General features: G+C 43.4%; 1 long non-coding RNA gene across 1 annotated transcript in view; it reads right to left on the reverse strand.

The window, feature by feature from the left end:
• Window positions 1-216: 216 nt before the first annotated feature.
• LOC146785511 (uncharacterized) overlaps window positions 217-22,050 on the reverse strand; it is a 53,247-nt gene continuing 31,413 nt past the window's right edge. Inside the window, exons 4-5 of the long non-coding RNA XR_014970676.1 lie at window positions 14,982-15,129; window positions 217-2,996 (exon numbers count right to left, since the gene is read on the reverse strand). This is a non-coding gene — a long non-coding RNA (uncharacterized LOC146785511). The remainder of the gene's footprint in view (window positions 2,997-14,981; window positions 15,130-22,050) is intronic.

Genomic DNA, 22,050 nt, shown 5'->3' on the forward strand with positions numbered 1-22,050 from the left:
GGATCACTTATCCTAATCTAATCATCCCTCGCTATCGGAAGTAACCATCCTCTGCTACCAACTGCTGGGGCCCAATTTCTTGTTTTCCATTTATCTCCAAGAACCCACTCTGGTCGAGTGAACCTTTTTACTTGCCCAATAGCGTGGAGGGAGCAAACACAATTATCAGAGGATACCTTCCACAATTCAACATAATTAAGGACTCGAAACTCAATCTCTAGTGCTCTCGGGATTTTATTATCAACATGAACATCTGCAGATATAAGCACCTTAGTACAAGGCACAACAGGTAAATAGGCACTAACACAAATGCTACTCTACGAAGAATCCACATTTGGCTAAATATAAACAAAAGTATAACTTCTAAATGCATGAGGTAGATAACTACCAAGCCAATGTCAATATTAGGAATCATTAATCCAAAGCATCTCTGTCCCTACTCTATGCTAGATGTCATCCCTACTTAGCATTCCCTTAAGACCCAAGAAATCGTGAAAAGGTGTCAGAAGTGAAACTCCCTAAGAAGTCTTCACTTAGAGAGAGCTTGATCTACCATGCTCCTTCTAGCTCCTCGCCCACCTCTTCTCTCTGCTCCTCTCTACCTCTCCTCTGCTCAACCCACGGGGTGCTGTCCCTAATACAAATCCCCAAATCATAGAACACGCCCTCCGGCACACCTCCTCGACCAGGTCTTCTTCCAGTAATTTTCCATCCAGAGCTGTCCATCCTCCATCGTCCATCAGCTTGGCCTTGGGTCCCAGACACCGTCTGCGCTAGGAGTTGCGATTGGCACATTCCAAAGTACTCCCATGTCTGTCTTCCCCCATAATTCAATTCTTAGACAAAGACCTTTTCTACTAACGAACCAACTGTCCTTGCACCTGCGGTGAGATCATGGGATGGAGAAATACTTCGCATCTTTTAACTTTACAATTTACTGCAGCCCAAAACCTCTACTAGAATAAATCATTTGCGGCCTACCGCATTCAGCTAACATAAGAAAATAACAGGCCTTTCTTCTCAACGATATATGTGCATTCGGGCCTCTACTCGGTTAAACATGCTATTAAATCACATTCTAAGTATTAGTGCTTTTACTTTCACATACATGAATAAGAGACCTACATGAGTAATTTTAATCATGTCACACGTTTAACCTAATACATTGCATTGAACGAAAACTAATCATCATGCATTTTACTAAATACATTCACAATACGTTTTCACATCTCTAACACTTCTATGTTGCGATATAGCTGATACATTTCTTAATACATTTTGCACGGCACATCTAAGTATACATTGATTATATGCGGGTGCCAACTAACAGTGAATATGATGCACCCCTACAAATTTCAAAACCTTTAGGCGCTACATCACAGCCCCAAGCCCCTACAAGACCAACCAGTGAACATTGCATGAGAAAGGAATGTGTATAATGGGAGAAGAAGGACAGGGAAGACAAAGATAAGGCACGCAGAATTAAAGAGAGTTATATAGAGGGATCTAAAGAGGGGGAAGGGACTGAAAGGTGTAAGAAGGGCTGGGTGATCCAGATAAGAGATCCAAAATCACAGATAGCAACCCTACATACCAATTTGATCATTAATGTTTTTTTCCTCCTCGGAGAGGTAATTTTGGGGTTTGTTTATTCATTGTTTGCGTCCCACAACAATGCCAGAAATTAAGTCACAATAATCTGAAAGTCACAGGTTTTAATTATTGCAAACCCCATGTGCCTCTCATATTTTTGAAACCATTGAGTTGGGTAAGAAATACGTTTTTTTTAACACAAAAAAACTATTCTTTCCGTTGTGTGCCATATACATTTTTATAGTTCACATGAGAGGCATCCCGGACGTCTTCTCAAACAATAGACTTTATTTTGTTTGAGGGGGTTATTTTAAAGTCTTTATCGAAAAAAAGAGTTTGTCTTTCTTCTCAAGCGCATGGAGTCGGCATTCCAAAGAAAAGGCAGGATTGTCTTCCAATAATGCAGCTACTAAATTTGCAATAGAAAGTGGAAGGTGTTTCTTACTGTAGGTTTTTGCTGCTACAACACATTAAGCTCTAAACACGTTTTCTCAGATTTCATTTTCTTTATACAAACACAAGACAAGGCGTGAGGTGTGCGATTTTCCCCACATACATACACTTTTTTTTTTCAATCGGTGTACTAACAAAATATCACCTTTTATAACTGTGGGTTGTGAATTCTGAAAAGCTGTTAAGAAGCCCATCTGGACCCTTTAATTAAAAACAGACATTATGCTTACTGGGTATAAAGATTAACACTGGGTAAACAAAATACAAATTGCATTAACTAGAAGGTGCGTTAAGAGAAAATTCTTTAATTTCCTAACACTCCAAGGGGTATATTCACAAGAACAAGAATGATAACTACCGCAAGAGTAGCGTAACGCAACTTTCAACATCGCAGCCTATCGTGTGAAAATAACCCAGAGACAACGTGGAATTCACAACAAAGCAGTAGCAAGCGATAGTCTGCCGAAACCGCGGACAATGTCAGCGATACAACCACAACGACGGCGATAAAACCACAAACCACAACACCAAAAAACACGCGATGGGCCAAAGCGCGATGAGGACAAGCGGACAATGGACGAGGTCAAGAGGCGATGGAATGACATCAAACGGAAGACCATGGAGAAACTCTCCGCCAACCAGAAGACAGCAACGCAGACCGGAGGTCAGGGCCTATTTCTAGGGTGACCGCTTTGATCTTTACCCCCACCCGCATCTCATCAACTGTCCTAGGAGCCCTCAGCTGGCATAGTACAGATAGATGGGCCGTGTCCTGGGGTGAGGGTTCCTCTAGAGAACTTGCCACATTGTCTTCCCTTGCCAAGACCGGAGAAAAAGATTCAACAGAGTCCAGAAGTTGTTGGAAGGTGTCATCATCCATGGGGGAAGTATGACATCACCAGCAGGTTCATCATCAAGGGCAGGCTGTTCTACAGATGTTGTTTGTCCCTCTGGAAAGAGATAAAAATATGTCAATAATGATCCATGACAGTGACATGGAGGAGCTGGTGTTGACAGTCATCAGTGTGGAGACTGTGGCTGGACTCGGGGGAGCGGACACTGCTCGACAAGACACAACACAACCGCAACAGGGTGAGTTACCACCAGATACTGGGGGGACGGGTGGAGATGGGCACAATGGCACACATGCACAATCAAGCAGGGCACAGTACACACCCACAATGACCCTGGCTCTTCACCCAGACCCACAGACTGTCACAATGTACAATGCCATGCTGTCTGCATGTCAACCTGTACCATGCGGCTACATACATGTGGACACGTTGTAATACGCCATCTCCCCTTCACATCGCAGGGGCATGGTCAACACCTCCTGCAGAGCAGTCCCAGCCTCTCTTCACTGATGACGAGGAGGACAATACCAGCATCGACACCCAAACCATCCAAGACATCATTGACCTTATCTGCCACTCACCTCTAGGATCAGGGCAGCCCAGCTACATCGATGAGACCCCACCCACCACCCAAATAACCCAGCAGGAGGCACCCACAGGCCCGGCACCCTCCCAAGTCCCCCAGGAACAACAAATGGTCTTCCAATGCCGTGTGCTGGAGGGCCAGAGGAAGACGGCTCAGCAGGTGTGGGTGGGGTTCGAACTCATGGCTGCCAAACAGGACGCCATCCTTGGGTGTCTATGTCCACCCCATGGGCTCCAACAAGCCCTGACTGACATCGCTGGAGTCATGACGTGGAGAGAAGAACAGCTGTCCGCTCAGAGTGGCTCCAGCGATGCCAGCCATGAGATGGCACACATGCAAAAGCTCAGGGAGGACATGGTGCGGATGGAGGTGGAAGGATGGCAGTCACCGCTGCACATCATCAAAATGTAGCTGGGATCTATCATGCCCTGCAGACCTCCATCATGGCATTGCCGCCACAAGGCGTGGCACTGACGAATGCTGCTGCCCCCACACCATCCACATCCCGCCCCCTGGTGTGTCAGTGCCTCCCAGTGCGGCAGGCATATCCACTCAGGCACCTGATGTGTCAGTGGCCCACAGTGCTGCCGACAATCCCCCTCCGGCCCCTGATGTGTCAGTGGCACACAATGCCGCAGCCGGTACTGCAACACCCACAGGTGGGGCAGGGCACACACCCGGGGACGAGAATGTAGATGGGACTGTGGTCAGAAGGAGCAGGCACTAGCATTCATTTCCGCCACTTGGCCTGTTTCTGCTTGGTCCCGCACATGGCCTCATGACCTTCCACTGACCCCCGATACACTCCGATGCACTCACCTTGGACAGCGACATGTACTGCCACATCCTGTTCGATGATCAATGACACGGCGGACAGACTGCGGATTGTACCCTTCCTCTTCCGCAGTACATGTCATACCCGGATGAACTCTAGCTGGCCCTCCACGGGCCCATATTGTGTAGTGTGCTCGGCATTGCCATGTACCACTCCAGCTGCATAACTGCACTGGACGTGCAAATAAACATCCAGTGAAGCACTGCTATGTCATGTCTTACATCATTCAGGTATGGATGTGTGGATGAATGTGGGGACAGTGTCTTCCCTTGCATCAATGATGTTCATCCTGTGGAATGCGAGTCAGAGGGTGCAACATTTTGTGTACCTGGTCCCGTGAACACTACAACAGGGACACACGCATCAGTCACTTCCTTGTCCGGACATGGACTGGACCATGCCCTGAGCCCACGAGTCATTGTGGCAAGCCCTACGCTGGTCCGGTGTACGGCAGGCCAGACCACTCTGATGACGCACCGAGGGGGGGCCATCATTGCTACCTATAGCAGGTGTACTCACTGGTGGTGTGCAGGTCACTGGTCTAGTCATCAGCATCTGACAGCCACTCCTTGAGGGCAGGTTTGCACACACACCACACCCATCCGGCACAGGCGTCACAGGCCATGTGACTCCGCCAACATAAGGGGCTGACAACGTCACATTCCCCTCTTCCGGTGGTGACTGGATAATGGCCGCTCCACGCTTCTCATTCATAAAGGGCCCATGAGTTGTTACGCACAGGGTTGGTGGCATCCGAGGCCTGGCAGACGGCATGGACCTACCGCCACGTGGCGCAGACTGGGGTTGCACAGGGTTAGTGGCATCCGAGGCATTGCAGATGGCACTGGCCTACCCCCACGTGGCGCAGACTGGGGTTTCACAGGGTTAGTGGCATCCGAGGGTGAATTACCTAAATATCGATTCCAAAATATAGAATGGACAGAATATCGACTCCAAAATATAGAATGGACAGAATGTCGTAAATCAAAATATAGATCGGTCAGAATTTCGAAATTGGGGTACAAAATATAGAATTCCACAATATCGACTTTAAAAATATAGAATCCCATAATATCGAAAAAATTTTAGTGTTATGTATGGTAGTATATGTGTTAAAATTATGTATTATTTTTGTAATATATGTTTAATTTTTTTAAACTAATGAATGTTATGTAATTTAATTTTTGTGTTATTTAATTCCGTAGCGGGTTGTGGGTTTATAGGGGAATAGGGTGGGAAGTAATTTAATTATGGTAAATGAAATATTAATTATATTTAGATGTTTTGATAATTAATTGATTGACAATTAATTATTAATTGGTCATTAATTTTTATTAATTGATAAGTAATTTATATTAATTGATTAATTGATAATGTTAATTGTATTTTTTATTATTGGGAGTGGGTTGTGGGTTTATAGGGGAATTGGGTGGGAAGTAATTTAATTGTAATAATGTAAATATAAATTATTTAATTTATGTGTATTGATAATTAATTGATAATTAATTATTAATTGGTAATGAATTTGTGTTAATGGGTAATTAATTTGTATGATATGCTAATGAAGTTTTATTAATTGCTAAATGATTTTTATTATTTGATTAATTGATAATAATGTTAATTGTATTTTTTAGTATTGTGAGTGGGTTGTGGGTTTATAGGGGAATTGGGTGGGAAGTAAATTAATTGCAATAAAGTAAATATTTTATTTTTTAATTTATGTGTATTGATAATTAATGTATAATTAATTATTAATTGTAATTCATTTGTATTAATTGGTAATTACTTTTTTAACAATGGTAATTCATTTTTAATAATTGTAATTAATGTTAATTAACTTTTTATTGGTATTGATAATTAATGTAATCTTATTTTAAAATTAAAGCATTACTTTCCCTACTGTTGCACTCTCAGGAGTGGGAATTGTTTTTTTACCCTCCCTCTATCCAACTCTTTCCCTACTGTTGCAGTCACTGGAGTGGGAATAGTAATTTTTACCCTCCTGCTATCCAACACTTTCCCTACTGTTGCACTCTCTGGTGTGGGAATAGTAATTTTTACCCTCCCGCTATCCAATGCTTTTCCTACTATTGCACTCTTTGGAGTTAGAATAGTAATTTTTACCCCTACTCTATCCAACTTTTTCCCTACTGTTGCACTCTCAGGAGTGGGAATAGTATTTTTTACTCTCCCGCTATCCAACTCTTTCCCTACTGTTGCAGTCACTGGAGTGGGAATAGTAATTTTGACCCTCTCGCTATCCAACACTTTCCTTACTGTTGCACTCACTGGAGTGAGAATAGTAATTTTTACCTTCCCGCTATCCAATGCTTTTCCTACTGTTGCACTCACTGGAGTGGGAATAATAATTTTTACCCTCCCGCTATCCAACACTTTTCCTACTGTTGCACTCACTGTAGTGGGAATAGTAATTTTTACCCTCCCGCTATCCAACGCTTTCCCTACTGTTACACTCTTTGGAGTGGGAATAGTAATTTTCCCCCTACACTATCCAACGCTTTCCCTACTGTTGCACTCTCTGGAGTGGGAATAGTAATTTTTACCCTCCCGCTATCCAACGCTTTCCCTACTGTTGCACTCTTTGGAGTGGGAATAGTACTTTTTACCCCTACGCTAGCCAAGGTATTCCCTGCTGTTGCACTCTGATGAGTGGGAATTGTATTTTGTATCCTCCCGCTATCCAACTCTTTCCCTACTGTTGCAGTCACTGGAGTGGGAATAGTAATTTTTACCCTCCCGCTATCCCTCACTTTCCCTACTGTTGCACTCACTGGAGTGGGAATAGTAACTTTTACCCTACCGCTATCCAACGCTTTCCCTACTGTTGCACTCACTGTAGTGGGAATAATAATTTTTACTCTCCCGCTATCCAACGCTTTCCCTACTGTTGCACTCATTTGAGTGGGAATAGTAATTTTTACCCTCCCGCTATACAAAGCTTTCCCTACTGTTACACTCTTTGGAGTGGGAATAGTAATTTTTCCACCTACACTATCCAACGTTTTCCCTACTGTTGCACTGTCTGGAGTGGGAATAGTAATGTTTACCCTCCCGCTATCCAACGCTTTGCCTACTGTTGCACACTTTGGAGTGGGAATAGTAATTTTTACCCCTACGCTATCCAACGTTTTCCCTACTGTTGCACTCACTGGAGTGGGAATAGTAATTTTTATCCCTACGCTATCCAATGCTTTTTCTACTGTTGCACTCATTGGAGTGGGAATCGTAATCTTTCTCTTCCCGTTATACAATGCTTTACGTACTGTTGCACTCTCTGGAGTGGGAATAGTAATTTTTACCCCTACGCTATCCAATGCTTTCCCTACTGTTGGAGTCACTGGAGTGGGAATAGTAATTTTTCCCTTCCTGCTATCCATCGATTTCCCTACTGTTGCACTCTCTGGAGTGGGAATAGTAATTTTTACTCTCCCGCTATTCAATGCTTTCCCTACTGTTGCACTCTTTGGACTGGGAATAGTAATGTTTACCCCTACGCTATCCAACGTTTTCCCTACTGTTGCACTCACTGGAGTGGGAATAGTAATTTTTACCATTACACTATCCAACGCTTTCCCTACTGTTGCACTCACTCGAGTGGGAATAGTAATTTTTACCTTCCCGCTATCCAACGCTTTCCCTACTGTTGCACTCTTTGGAGTGGGAATAGTAATTTTTACCCCTACGCTATCCAACGTTTTCCCTACTGTTGCAATTATTGGAGTGGGAATAGTAATTTTTACGCTCTCACTATCCAACAAAATCTCTACTTTTTTAAACTTTTTTTTTATTATGTTTATATTTTAAGCTTTGTTATATTATATTATGTATGTTTTATTTAATTGTTTTTAATATTTAATTAATTTTATATTATTTTTAATACATTTTAAAAATTCGATATTTTGTCTAACTATATTTTAACATTCTATATTTTGGAATCGATATTTTAGTACTTACCTGTTTGTAGATAGGGAGTCGATATTCTGTCCTTCTATATTTTGGTGTTGATATTTTGTGTAGTCGATATTTTGTCCCTCGATATTTAGTCACTGAACCGCATCCGAGGCCTTGCAGTCGGCACAGGCACCTCGCCATGGGATGGTGACTTTGGCTGCACTTAGTCAATGGCACCTTAAGCTGCTGAGCGGGTGTGCAGCCTGCGATGATGCCCTGTTCCGGCGGTCCAGACAGCTCAGGTTTAGTGTGCCCTGCTGGACCGCAGTGTAGGCCAGAGCCAGCGGGCAGCGCGGGCCTACTGCCAAGTGGCGTCGCTTCCGGGATCCCAGAGTTAGTGGCACCCATTGGGCCGAGCGGGTGTGCATCCTGCGATGGTGCCGGGTGCACTGGTATATCCTCTGCCATGGAGTAATCAAGACCCAGCACCAAACGTGAGACCTGGTGGCCTGCGGAGCGTGGCTGCATGGTGTGGAGGGTGCCATGTCCATGGGCCCTGGGCTTGTGGCTTGCAGGGGCACGTGGTGGGACCTCGTGTCTACCTACCGGTGGCGGAAGGTGAGCAGTGAGGCCTGGGTGTGCATGGGCGGGCATACTCCAATGGGCGGAGGGAGGGGTTGGGGTGCCTCTGCCTGGGTGTGCATGGGCGGGCAGGTAATGTTGTTTTGTGCAGGTGTGTGTACTGTGCCAGTCATGTATCTGAACTCTGTTCCAGCTGATGGCTCTGACTCAGATGTGTGACCTGGTGAACTGCAATACATACTGGCACGTGGTTGGAGACACACCGGTGGCAGCAGGTGAGCAGTGTGGCCTGGATGCGCAGGGGCGGCACTCTCTCTCTCCCTCTCTTTGCTCTCTCTCTCTCTCTCTCTCTCTCTCTCTCTCTCCCTCTCTTCTTCTCTCTCTCTCTCTCTCTCTCTCTCCCTCTCCCTCTCTTCTTCTCTCTCTCTCTCTCTCCCTCTCTTTTTGTTTCTCTCTCTCTCTCTCTCTCTCTCCCTCTCCTCTTCTCTCTCTCTCTTTTCTTATCTCTCTCTCTCTTCTCTCTCTCTCTCTCACTCTCTCTCTCTTCTTCCTCTCTCTTCTTCTCTCTCTCTCTTTCTCTCTCTCTCCCTTTCTTCCTCTCTCTCTCCTTCACTCTCTCTGTCCTTTGATGTGCGCAGGACACATCTTCTCATCATGTTTTTTGTCTTGCAGGCTGAGACCTATGGATTGTCCCGAGGGAAGTGGCAATGTGTCTTCATTTCATTTCAGTGTTAATTTTAATAAAGTTTCATTTGTTGCTTCGAAAGTGAATGTGTGCTGCTCATTTCTGTGTCGACACATGCATGTCACCAGTTGTGATTGTGCGACGTCAGGCGGATTATTTTGTACATGTTTAGGTGTAGCTGATGTGGCATGTCTTTGGTCGGGGGTGCCAGGGAGGGGTGGTCCTGGGGGTGGTGGCGGTGGGTGTTGTGGCCCTCTTGGGTGTCCAGGCCGCATGACTAGTGGCTCCATGGCATCTGTTACCCTTCTGATGTGACCCAGGGCTCTGCTCCCTTTTGTGGTGCAGGCTGCCGTCCGACTTTACACCAGGTCAGAGCAGGTGTAGATTTCCTGGTGCTAACGTGCCTTATCGCCTGTTTTGTGTTTTTATCGCAGATCTGGCTGGTCGTTGAGAATATTGAGGTGTGATGTTGTCGTAGCTTTTGGCATGGGAACGCCCACTCTGCATCTCATTAGCAATAGTTGTGGGGGGGCCTCTGTGGCGATTATTTTTGCGGCTGCTATCGCGGGTAAACTGGTGCTGTGGGCTGTTAGCATTAGCTTGTGAATGGGGAGGTAAATTTATCACGACTTTGGCTGCGATAAAGTGCAGTTAATTCGACGATAGCTCCTTGTGAATATGCCCCCAAGTTCCGTATGGCACGCACATTTGTGCTTAAGAGAGGTAAAAAGACTGCTATAAGGTTGTGGTACTAGGGTTTGCATGTTATATTTTGCACTCTTGTTATGATTTTTTTTCTTTTTCTCAGAGTTGCTGTGATATTCTAAAATCCCAGGGCTGTTTTATACTTTTCCTCATTTAAATTCAAAGGAGAGTGAGTTTTGGCTGCTTAACAGGTACTGTGTTCTGACTGATACTTTGAAGCCTTTATTTTCCACATATCTCTACCATACTGTGGCACCATCACAGCAAATAGCTAACTGTTGAGTTCTTGCAAGAAGGTGTAGCCACTATCCATCGTTCAGTAAGACCCTGGTGTAGAAATATTCAGAAAGATATTGCTTATATGGTTGCTCTGGTGTTTGCTTTACTGGCAGTCTTTTCAATTTTGAATATGGCTGGATATTTTGGGAAATAATCAGTGTACATATTGGTTCCAATGGTCCTAACCACATTTCAAATAACGTGCACCTGGAGTGTACATCTGGGACATCTCCTGGTGCTTCTGCTGCTGTTCCTGAAAATATCTGAAGTTTTTATTATTTTTAAAAAGAAAAAACAATTTTCAGTAACTCAATTACTGTATATTATATCCTCTCCCGAGCTTCACCTGGGGCTTTAACTTGGCGCCATTGGTTGTTAACTCATGCCCCACCTCAGGATCTCCAGTCCCCAGTCCAAATTACTGTACCACATTTTGTATGTAGACATTGCAGGCTGAAGAGCATACGTCACTAACTTCTCATTGAATGTCTTCTAATAGAAGCATATTTCTGAGAGGCTTGTGCCGGCGTTGCACCACAAATTGAGACACGACGGTGGAGCAGGCAGTAAGTCCTATTTATAAAAGGGCACATTTGCCAAAATGCATCATTTTTTAAGGGTTGTGTGAAGCAAAAGCTGCAACGAAAGCAAATGCATCGCACAATATTTAATATATGCAAGGTAGGCGCTTCCCTGCTAAATCTGCTGCAAGTTTAGTACAGTGGTATTTATGGTTGTAGGACTGCATTGTGTAGAAGTGCAACGCAAAGCTAGAAATGCAGCAGAATTGCTGTGCATAATCAAACCAGGCATAGGAAATGACACAGTGGCTGATGTTAATAAACACAAGCAACACAAAACAGTTTGGCAAGCTCAACTACGCCATCAAGGTCATCATACTGCAACTTGGAGTATCGAAGAGGTCACCACCACCACTACTAGAACTACCACCATATAGGCAGCGAAAGAGGAGTGACCATGATTTAATACAGTGCATCATTGACCTCAGAGAGGAGGAGGACATACAGTTCCACAGAATCAAGAGGGAGTCCATCATGGAATTGCTGGTGAAGATTGTGCCAAGCTCCAGCCACTAACTGCAAGGCCTAATAACATTTCCCCACTTGCCAAATTATTGGCTGTGCTCCAAATGCTGGAGTCAGGTACCTTCGAAATCACAACAGCAAGAATGGAAGGAATTTCACAGTTTTTAAGTGTGCTTTTATTGGGGTAGTTTTCCTTGTGTGTGTGTGTGTGGGGGGGGTTAATGCTTGTGTGTTTCATAAATAAATGTAAGAAACATACCAAAAACAAATATATTTGTTTAGAAGTATATGTGTAGTTAACATATGTTTAAGATGTAGTTGATGTCTGTTTTGTACCAAGCTAAGGGACATATTTACAAGCCACTATCGCCATGGAGATACGGGCTTCGTATTATTTACAAGGCAGCATTAAGCCTCTTAATGTGACTTAACGCTGCCTTATAAATAAGGCCACATGTCACACTACACTTAGTGTGACAGGGGCGGGCAATGGGTGTTGTGGTGGGCATTCCACCACAACACCCATTGATTTTGACGCTGCCCCCTATTTACAAGGGCAGCGTAAATAGGCGGCAGCGGCAAAATTAGGACCAGGGAAACAGGTGAAACAAAGAGAAATGCTTTATTTCTCCTCGTTTTTGCTGTTTCCATGTGTGCTGCGTTGTGCAGCACACATACAAACAGCAAAACACCAATGATTATTTATGTGCAGGAAAGTCCCCCTTCCTGCACAAAAACAATCATTTAAAACAAAAATGCCGGTTTGCAACTTCTATGTGTGCTGCATTAAGCAGCACACATAGAAGTTACAAAGTGGCATTTAAAGATTGTTTATGTACAGGAAGAGGGACCTTCAATCTTCCTCTCAACACAGGCACCCTTGCACTGTGGTATAAGGGAGCCTGTGTTGGCGCTAGGCAGCTAAATTTAGAGCCAGCGCAGGAGGAAACGCAGGGCTGCAACATATGCTATTAATTATGGTGCAGACTGGCGTTTCTAAAGTGAGGAAGCGTGTCGTTAGCCTTCTTGGCTTGATGACACGCTTCACCACTTTATTGTAAATATGCCCCCGTGTAAACTAACGGGGGTGGGGGTTGAGGTTCAACTTGTCATCTGTGTATAGTGCTTAAGATGGAGTAAGATAAGTTAAGATAGGATAGGCTAGTTTTATGGTTAGTTAGTGTGGGCTAGGTAGTCGTAGGTAGTTTTGATAGGTGATAGTTTGTATACATTAAAATATTTTGTATGTTCACTAGTTTGTTATTATTTAATATTTAAGAGTTGGCACCATTGTTTAAGTTGAGTTAAGTACATGATGTAGCAATTGACCTGCGGTCTTTGAAGGTATATGTAACTTTGTCAGAGGCTTATAGACAACTGTTAGTGTATCTCACATTTGAGTCATGTATGGACCCTTTTCCATACTTTGGACACTGTAAGTAAGCCTTATCTGGTGATTTTCCACACAGTACAACACAGGTAGTCTCGTACTGTAGCACCATGTGTAAAAGTGATAGGGCAGTTATAGGTTGTATTGTTTTGACACTACAGATTCCTGCTCCCCGGCTGTACTGGGACATGCACTGGTGCCTGGCACTACCGCACACACCTTTGAACCATTGTGCAAGGGGTTCATTGTTGTTGACTGGTTACTAATTGGGAATGTAGTCTCACCTGTCTGGAGAAGGTCCCTCATCATTGGCATTGACTACTTGCTAAGTGTGGCACATCATGCAGCTCACTGTGGTGAACAACTTTCAACGTTTCATGCCCATAATCTCCCATGTTCTCTTCCCTGAGGAGGTATTGCATTGTTTCTGGTTCCCTGTTCTAGCACTTATGCAAAACATATGTATGTACAATGTAAAATAGATGTAATGTGGGGCTGCACTCACACTCACATATGAGGCTTTCAGGGGCAGAGGGACACACTTTCTCTTCTTCTTATCCCAGTGTAGCATTTTTCACCATTTATCAGTAAACAAAGGACCCAAAAGGAGGCCCTGCATTTCTTGGTTACTGACATTCACGGTATCGGATTAGGATGATCAAGTTGTCATGTTCACTGAGCGACATATTTGTGGATGTGTGGAACAGTGTTATGGCCTCACATGCCTCACACATCCTGTTAATAAGGGGTAAGTATTTGTGTTATTAGAAACAGATTCTGAATGTATGTCGATCAAGTAACTACGGCTTGTTCTTACACTCTAACGTTTCATTGGGAGACACATTATTCCTCATAATACCATTGCAATGGATCTACTTAGTGTAGGTGCATATCTAAAGACAGCATGTGCAATTGACTTTATCTCACTCTTCTTGAGATGCAAACAAGAGGGTGAGGATTTTACACTCTCACCATGGTGTATGTAGTCCTTTCCGCAACAAACATACAATACTCTTTGTGGTTTAGGAAAAAATGGTACACATGAGTTATTTTTATTCAAGATTGTAGGCCCCTCACAATGTTTCTTGTGAGTCTAACTGTGGATTTTTAGGGAAACAACAACAGTTATTGGAAGCTAATGATGAACAGACAGAGTCTATTTGGGAGACATTTCATGCAACATGTGGAGGTGAGGAGTATTTCAGTGAGGAAGTACAAATCAAACTGTCATTAGGGAAGGTAAGCTTGTTTGAAAGTCCACAAGTGGATTAGATCAACAGTTGCACAAACAAAAAATCCAGGGTTGGGTGACACAGGAGGTGACATGATGTTAAGTACAGGACAACTAGTAAACAAGCCAGGAGGCACTGACAAATTGTATCTGTCAGTTCGCTGACGGAAACTGGGGAACTCCATATCATCCTCCTCTGATGGATATTGTGCCTACCCTGCAGCTGGTTGGGTTTGTATGAAAGGCATCGGAGGTACACACATACACACACACACACACACACACACACATACACACACATACACATACACACACACTCACACATACACACACACACACACACCTTGAGGCAGAAGATTTGGCTCCCCTGTCCCCATCAGCATCCGTTTGTGCCAGTAAGGCAGCTTGAAAATCTCTATCAAGGGTCTGGTAGCTGCCAACAAAGCAAAAGTGTTGCTATTGAGGGCACCGATTGTTATCAAGTAGGAATCCAACTTGAGCTCCAGGGATTCCATGATGTCATGGTTGGCCCCCTGCTGTACGGCAACTTCACGGGTGTCAGATGTAGAGGGCTGTTGTTGGGCCCTCTGTATCATGACATCAGCGATGTCATTGAGGGAGTAATCAATCCCATGGAGCCAGGAATAGGTGTCTGTAATAGGCTTTGTGAAACCCTTATTAATGCTCAGACACCTACAGACTATTTCTAGGGTGTCTGATTTGGTCTTTATCCCCACCCGCATCTCATCAACTGTCCTAGGAGCCCTCAGCTGGCATAGTACAGATAGATGGGCCATGTCCTGAGGTGAGGGTTCCTCTAGAGAACTTGCCATATTGTCTTCCCTTGCCAAGACCGGAGGAGAAGATATAACAGAGTCCAGAAGTTGTTGGAAGGTGTCATCATCCATGGGGGAAGGATGACATCACCAGCAGGTTCATCATCAAGGGCAGGCTGTTCTACAGATGTTGTTTGTCCCTCTGGAAAGAGATACAAATATGTCAATAATGATCCATGACAGTCGTATACATAGATGATTTTAGTGACATTCAGAGTGATTTGTTATACACTTGTTAGTACACAGGGATATGTGGAAAATATGTTACTACAAGTAAACGAGGCAATGTTACGCTATTGCTGTGTTTCACAAGGCAATACCTTTACATTGTTCACACAATCTCTGTATAAACAAGACTGCCTATTAGTGTAATGACACACAATGGAACACAGCTAGGCAGCTTGCTGGCCTGCCCTTACATTGCTTTTCTGGTTTGTGCCTACACTCATGTTATATAAGCTTCTTGACACACAGCTGAGACCATTGTACAAGGTCACCAGGATGTCTGCATTCCCTCTAGCTATCACTGAGCGCCCCAGCACTAACCAAGTAATGTTTTTATGTTATGTATTACATACACTCCTGCACTCTGCCTTTCACACAGTACAGCACACAAATCTGGCTTGCTGTAATGTCCTCCATGCAATTTGTGCAATATTATGGCTTTTGGGGTCATATTTGTCACACATCCACACAACTACACATAACAAACAACTTTGCAACAATGCATGGATGCGTAAGGGCATGTCTATACCATAATTGGCTTATTTGTGTGGAATCCAGTAGTTTCCTAGCACACACACAGTCATCTCCAGAGTCCACCACAATAGACACTGACAACCATCTCTGAAGGGGATAGCCACCGTCACATTTGAAAATATGCACCAGCTCAAGCTCACTCCATTTCCTCAGAACCCAAGATGCTAATCTGCAGAGTTCCGCAAATCTCTTCACTCAGTCCACTCACTTGTACTTGTACATGACTCCTCTGGCAGTCATCATTCAGACCCAGGGATTCTACCTCATCTCACACACCAATCACACACAGATCACATATTGACTCTCAGGAGACACCAACACCACCATTTTTTACATTACACCATTGACCAACATGCCTACCTGGATGTGAGTGTAATGGCTCATATTGAACCTTACAAGATAGTAGTGAGCATATTCAGCAACATGAACCTACCTTGGTTGCGCACATGGCTAGGCCCAAACATTTTACCCTTCAACCATCCAAGAAACCTGCCCCTCATCCTGGACACCTACCCCACCCTGAGACTTCACAATTCCCTGTTTCACCTCCACCTGCTTTCACATATTATGCATAGTCAAACTTTTCTTCTTATTGCTCCCCCATCTGACACCTGTGAACAGCATGGGGTTCACAAATCTGGAAAGACATTTCTTTTATGAAAGAGGAGAGCCATTTAAAGCATCATGGGTCGACCGTGAGGAAGAGTTTTGGTCCTCCTTGCTGGAGAATATGGAGTGGTGCCAGATCTAGGTGTGAGCCTGATTTAACTTTCAGAATAAAACTGGGAAAGCATCATTGGTGATGGGGGGAAGTAAGAGAGACAGATCACCTCCCCTGGTATGGGGTTCCTCTCTGGGATAATGGATGGAGCTTCTCTTGTCTTTAGTAGCTCACTATAAATCACAAATACTTTATCTTGGAAGTATGCTGCAAATTCAACACATCACACAAAGACCAAAGAAACTTGGCAGGGCTGGACAGAAATTAATGTGACTGAGCAATAGAATCACAGTTATTTGATGGAGGAGTAAATATGTGAGACAATCTCGCCCTTTCACTTACCCACAGAGCACCGTAGTGCAGCAAAGTGTCTTGCTGCAATGCGTTGCATGACTGTTTGAACCATATGGTCTCTTGTTTTCACTTACCCTGTAGTACTTCCTGGTCCTCAACTGCAGCACTGTCCTGTCCAGCAACTCCAGCCACCATCTCTGTTGGGATGAGTGATGCCACCTGCTCCTCCGATGGGTCCAACTCCTCCTGGACATCTGGCCCTCCTCTTGTCCTCATGGATGCCCTTCGGTTTCTGGCCAATTTCTCCTTGGTCCTGCACTTGCAGTCATGCCACCTCTTCTTGCACTCCAGCACTGTCCTTTTTGTTTGGCATACACTGTTGTTTTTATTCACTATGGATTACCAGATGGCTTCCTTCTTCTCTAATGGCAATTTGGAGGTGACAGAAAGAAGGTGTTCATTCTTTGTCACCTCAGATATTAATAATTGCCTCTCCTCCTCAGTGAAATTGATCTTCTTCTTCTTCTTCCTCTTCCCCTGGCTGAGGATGAGGTTGTTGCTCTCCATTTTTTCCTGCTATTGGTGTTCAGAAATGCTGTTGACTCAAATGCGCCATTTTTTGAAGTTTCCCTCCAAGCAAAACACACCCACAAAGCTGATTTGCAGCAATTAAAGGTGCTTTACAACAAGCAAATCAGCTTTGATTCACACATGCATTACAACACTTTGTGTCATTCTTCGCAAGTGCATTGAGGTTTTTGATGCAACCTCTGTATTTGTGCTATGGTGCGCCATACCATGAATACAGCACATTCATGTCACAAGGAAGTGATGCAACACAGCACAGGTTTTTCTGCCACAATGAAGTATTTCGGCAGAATTCATGAATGTGCCCCACAGTGTCCAGAGTCTGTAAAGCTGAGGCAAATGTGCAGGTGTTGTATTGTTTGTAATGTTTGAGTGGATTTGCACTGTCCAAAGACAGTTGAGTTCAAGTAAAGGCACAAGGAAAGGAATTAAGTAGTATACAAAGACTGACTGCCTTTCTGCTTCTGGCAGAAATATTTGTTGAAGAGCAAAACAGATGTGTCCATTGTAAACTTGCTTCTAGAAGGCTGCTTGTTCTACTTATAGTGTATATTAAGTGGCAAAGGAGTCCATAAATCTCACAAAATGTGGGGATTTCTGCCATGATTCCAGCATCATATATTAGACTTTTATCCATGAAGGCCTCTAGGTACAGATACTAATACCAAAGGTGGAGGTTTGAATATTGAGCTTGAGTGACACCTGAGAGGGGCACACTCATGACCATGGCCTGCATGTCTCACACAAATTGCAATGTGCTTGCCTTTTGCAGACCATCAACATGACCACCATTTGTGACCTGCATTAATGGTAAACACACAATGCCTATACATTTTCTTTTTTTAAAACAATGTTTTAATGGAAAATAATACAACAACACATAAAAGCATAGTCCCATAGAAAGGGTACATATTACCATCCCTAATGCAGGGGAAACCAAAGTGATTCTTCCAATTCACTGTTCAAATTGTACGTGGAATATTGTCACACAAATACTAATAACTGTAGACCTCCTTGAAGCCCATTACACATGGCACAGCCACCAAACCTGTATTGAAGGAAAGAAAACACTTTATAGTACAGCTAATAACCTTATTTTCAACAAGGTTCCTCAAGAGAGATTTTCTGTGTTCCCCAATTCCCTCGTCTCAGAAGTGCCTGAGTCTTCCTGGCGATGGGGCCACTATATAACAAACACCTAACATGGGGTTATATTCGAGTGAATTCAAACCTCAGAACCTCCTATCCCTTTAAAACTTATGGATATCTTGTAAAAAGCTCTGTGTAGTGCTAACATGAGCAAAGCATGGATCTTCTTATCCTGAATCACTCGAAGTCCTGCAGTTTACCATACCTGAGCTTCTAGTACCATCTGCCGAGGTTCCTTTTTGATATCATTGGAAACCTTGCTTTTCACTTCAGTCTCTTGAGGAAATGAGAATCGAGGCTGTTATGTTATGATTTATGTAACGCTACTTTACTGTATGTTACCTCGTGCTGGCTTCACGTTCCATATTCTATGGCACGTGGAGTGGGCAAGAGGATGTGGGAGGCAGTTACTGCCTGGACATGAGACTGACCGGTCCATTACCTATACTTGCTTGCCTCATTCAATAAATACCTTATTACTTCAACTCTTCGATTCATTCATAACAGAGGCTCCATCTCAGCTGACAAGATTCCTTCGAATTGCCACCAGAAGTACAGCATGCCCCTCCTTCCTTTAATTCAGCTCTGCAATCACAGTGCCCACATTGGAAGCTGAAACATTGAGTCCCTGAGTGGGGAGTCAGAACATCACCTTCACCTCTACACCTGCTAACAATTCTTCCAGTAGGACATCCATCTTTAGGAAATCTTTACATGTATTTTAAAGGAACTAGGCACAGAGGCACTAGCCGTTTCTGATTCGTAAATATTTCAAAAATAGGTTAGCGACTGTGAAAACGTAATTTTGGTATGTATCAACATGTTTTTTGGTTCCATTCTCACAACATTACAATGCAAACTGAGTCTTACTGAATCACTAATTTTGTAACTGTAATTATTAATTACCTATTTCTGAATCTCAATTAGCATTTCCTATTTTGAACGTAATTGTGAATGGTCTCAAAAACAGATTTTTGTACTCATAGATTGGAATCAATATGAAGTAGATGGTAATCAGGTGCAATCTATAAAAGGGGTGAAACCATACTTTTTTTTACACAATGGCTACTCTGTATGCTATGGCCAAGAGGATGAGGCTGTTTGCTCCACACCAGCACAGGAGAAGACAAAGACAGAAGAGAATGTTCAGAGTTAGGGTGCCTGGATTCAGCAGACTGAGAAGTAGATGCATAACAAGTACATTTTCAGCAGCACCGTTATTTTGGATGTCATCGCTGAGTCAGACTGTTGTGCAGGGATACACACAGGAGTGTTTCAATACCAACTCACATTCCAGCGCTTAGCTTCTTGTTACTAAGGGGCTTATTTACAAGCTCCTCGCACTCCCGGTGCTTCACTTTTTGTATGGGAAAAAGTGAAGTACCAGTGGGGCAAAGTGCTTGAAAATAAGCCCCTAAAAGTGTAGTCTGCAATGAGGGGGTTGTTGCTGCAGCAGGTGGGTTCCCTCCAAGTGCACTTTCACTTTTCTTTCATAATGTTATAGATTCCATCCTGCTAAACATTTACAGCTATATTACCCTGTTCTCCATAGGACGTGCTGCAATCTAAAAAAGATTTGTTTGTGTAGCACATTTACCACATGTCTTAATTTACCCTCCTTGTACAGGAATCAGAAGAGCCAGCACTCCTCAAACATTTGGATAGAAAGCTGGGTCTTTAATAGCTGACCTTGTGACTCCTATATATTCCTGCACTGTGCCCTATACAACTGTCTTGCAAATGAAGACGTTGGAGATGATTTTCTTTTAGCTATTTAAATTTTCCAACATTTATTTATATTTATCCATACTGTATAGTTGTGGTTTTTATGTTATATATCTCTTTTTTGTTATTGACCGTCCTTATGCACTGCACACCAGGATTATGACGCCATATCTCAATGCAGCTAAAAGGAGCCAACACATCAAAATTGCCCACAAGTGAACAAGGGCTGTTAACAAGTGCCCTTATTAGCTGCTTGGGGCGAAGTTTCACTGCTTTCACAAGCGTCGGGGAGCACTCTAATATTAACTTCCAGTGGCATGCAGGATTGTCACAGTGTGTGTATGCTACACAATATCGCTGGTAGGAAGGGACTTCCAATGCAGCCTAAGCAGGACAGCTCTGATGAAGAGGAAGACTACTGACCTCCAAACCAAACCCACGCTGCCACCAGAGCAGCAGGTAGAAGAAAGAGTCTGTTTTACATTATCTAGAATTATTTTTAAGGTAAGTGTATTCAAATAAAAAACATGCAATTTCTAATGAGGAGCCACAGTCAAAATGCAGAAAAGTAATTTTTATTTCCACGTTTATTCACAGGAAATGGGAGAACTTACAATAGTGCCTGTGTAATATTTTTTTCTTTATTTCAAGAAGATTTAAAAATGCATGGTAATGCAACAAAATATTATTTTATTGGATCTTTTTTTACTTTCTGCAACAGTCCTCTGCCTGCCCTTCGTTACTTGTCATTTTGGCAAAAAGATGTAGCTGGTAGTCTAAACAGGTCCTCACTGGAAGCTCTTGTGCTTCCAAATGACAGTGCAACAATGTATTTCCTTTTAGTGATGTCATCAGTGTGTATCTGAGCCCATTCGTAATGTGGAAATGCGAACAAATCACTTTTAGTGATTAGATGTTTTAGGGAAGTGAATCCTAAGAAATCACTATTAGGAACATGTATCTGATAGTACATACTACCGAATAGCAAATTGCAATTTCTTAAGAATTGTAAATTAAGATTCGGTGAAACATACACCAACATATTTGTCCCCTAGTCTCTGAGATTAGTGAGAGACCCCTAATGTGCTCACGGTGGGGGGCCCTTTTTTTACTTTTCAGTGCCTCTGCCTTGCTCTCCTGCTGGAGTAAGGATGTAACTGTGCAGACCTGAAATTCTTCATTTCATGCCTTCTTTAGCTCAGCACCCGAGAGCACTTCCCAAGAATGTGGTTCACAGGCCCCACATGACCTTGAAGCATCACCATTATTGCCTCCATGCTCATTGGTTTGGCCTCTATGTTATCAGAGGTACTGTGTAACTCCTTGATAGCTGCCATCATAAAATATATATCTCTGCCAAGTGTTTCCCTTGTTCCTCAGACTCCTGTCTATTCTGGCAGTATTCCCCTCCTGCTGGAGGGCTTAGAGCTAAAGAAGTTCTCTTTTCTTACCTTGCTTTAATTTTCTTTGGAAGGTATGATATCACACAGATGGGAGTTTCCAAGGCATCCCTCACTGCCTAGCCTTTACTTTATACAGTTCCAAGGGGCCTCACAACAACAAAATGCTCCACTTCAGTGAAAGTCATGAGGAGCTCCTTCTTTTTGCTGCTACAGGTGTGGGATCTGCCATCTGGGGCAGCCAGTTGATCACTGGGTATTCCACTGCTTTACCCTTCTTGATGTCACTTCTAAATCTGCACATACGCCTCTACCTCCCCATATTCAGCCATGGCCCCAGGGGATCATGGACATAATATCAATGTATACAATATTGAAACATAAAAGCATTGGAAAAAAAATATCCTTAACAAAAATATCGCCATCC

The sequence above is a fragment of the Triturus cristatus genome, chromosome 11, assembly GCF_964204655.1.
Source record: "Triturus cristatus chromosome 11, aTriCri1.1, whole genome shotgun sequence".
NCBI lineage: Eukaryota > Metazoa > Chordata > Amphibia > Caudata > Salamandridae > Triturus > Triturus cristatus.